We start from the raw sequence: 1,633 nt of genomic DNA, 5'->3' as shown, positions 1-1,633 counted from the left end.
ACATGGGAAGCTTGATTCCTCCCTCCATTAATTAAAATATACTTGTAATATTGTATCATCAAAAGGGCATGTACGGGAATGTTCAGAGAAGCCTCATTCGTTCCAGTCACAAACTGCGAACAGCTCACATATCCATCAGTGGTAGACAGACAGGTAGATAGTGGTAAGTTCACTAAGTGGAACTAATGCTCCCCAGCAACAAACACGATCTGCTGGTTCACACATAGATACTGTGTCTCTCAGACATCGTGTTCCATGAATAAAGCCAACACTGAAGAGAACATACTGTGTGGTTCACATTGGTCGTTCAAAACAGGCAAAACTAATCTATGATGATGTAACTCAGAACATCATTAAATCTGGGCATGTGCCCTGGAGCGGTGGAGCGGTATTCACAGGGTGGCGCAGGCAGGAGGGCGGAGAGACCAGTAGTTCCAGACAAGGTGTCTGGAATTTTCCCTCACCTTAGGGACTGGCATGCCCTCTCCAGCTGTACACGCCCCTGTCCCCCCTAGCCTCCATCTCAGCCTGCTCCTCTTCTGGGGCCACGAGCGGCCTCGGTGTTGAGTGAGCCTGCGAATTTTTACAAATCAGCCACCTAGGAAAAAGGACTTGTACTCATATGAGCCACCTTCTGAGTGTCCTTCCCCAGGGATGGGAGATCCGTGTCCTTCCCCATCAGGTCTGCGGCTCATCTCTGCAGGGTTTGTGGCTGTGCAGGCCCCCAAGTAGGCTCTGGACATAAGCAGGCTTGTACAACCAGATAATTTGGACAATACAGTTCCAGACCACAACTTCCTTTTTCCAGAATTTGAAATTGTCATAGAAACAGAAAATGAGGTCACACCTGAAGTTTCGGAAACAGAAGATGAATCAGAGATTATCGTGAGCGAGCGTGAAGCACTTGAGAAAGAATTGGATCCAGGGGAGATGCAATTTTCCAGAGGTTTAAAACTAAAATAGCTCAGGAACCAGGAGAGATTCCCAGACATGGCAGAAGGGGTGCCCCCATCTGGGTTTCTGGTGAAAATATCCCTCAAGGAAAGGTTATTCCAGGTTGCCCCTGTGGTGCCAAGAGGATATTTGGATTCCAGGTCAGGCCTCAGCTGCCCAGCTAAGGAAGGCCCGGACTGCACAGGTGTGCTGATTGGGCATCCTGGCCGCTTCTGTGCTCAGAGCTCCAGACCCTACACTGGCTACACAGAGGAATTTGTCCGGAAGCAAGATGTAACAAATGCACCTTAAAGACAACATCGTAAAGCCTTCAAAATGCTCATAATCTCCCATTTCCACTTTTAAGCCTTTTTTTTTTTTAAAAAAAATTAAATTTATTGGAGTGACTTTGGTTAATAAAATTATATAGGTTTCCAGTGTACAAATCTATAATACGTTATCTGTACATGTATTGTGTGTTCATCACCCGAAGTCAAGTCTCCTTCCATCACCATATAGGTTTCAGGTGTGGGTTTCTGTGTTACATGTATGTATATTATACTGTGTGCCCGCCACCCAAAGGCAAATCTTCTTCAGTCACCATATATTAGGACCTCCTTACTCCCCCTGCATCCTCCCTCCCACCACCCCCATTTATTTCAGCAGAAAATGACTAAAGGCCTGCTCTGTGCTGGGTACT

General features: G+C 46.5%; 1 pseudogene; it reads left to right on the top strand.

Moving 5' to 3' along the window:
• The first annotated feature begins 570 nt into the window (after positions 1 to 570).
• Positions 571 to 1,609, top strand: LOC102428032 (annotated as a pseudogene).
• The last annotated feature ends 24 nt before the right edge of the window (positions 1,610 to 1,633 follow it).

This window comes from Myotis lucifugus, unplaced genomic scaffold (genome assembly GCF_000147115.1).
Source record: "Myotis lucifugus unplaced genomic scaffold, Myoluc2.0 scaffold_659, whole genome shotgun sequence".
NCBI classification, from domain to species: domain Eukaryota; kingdom Metazoa; phylum Chordata; class Mammalia; order Chiroptera; family Vespertilionidae; genus Myotis; species Myotis lucifugus.
The sequence above is the reverse complement of the archived record's forward strand: the minus strand, read 5'-3'. Positions and strand labels throughout refer to the sequence as shown.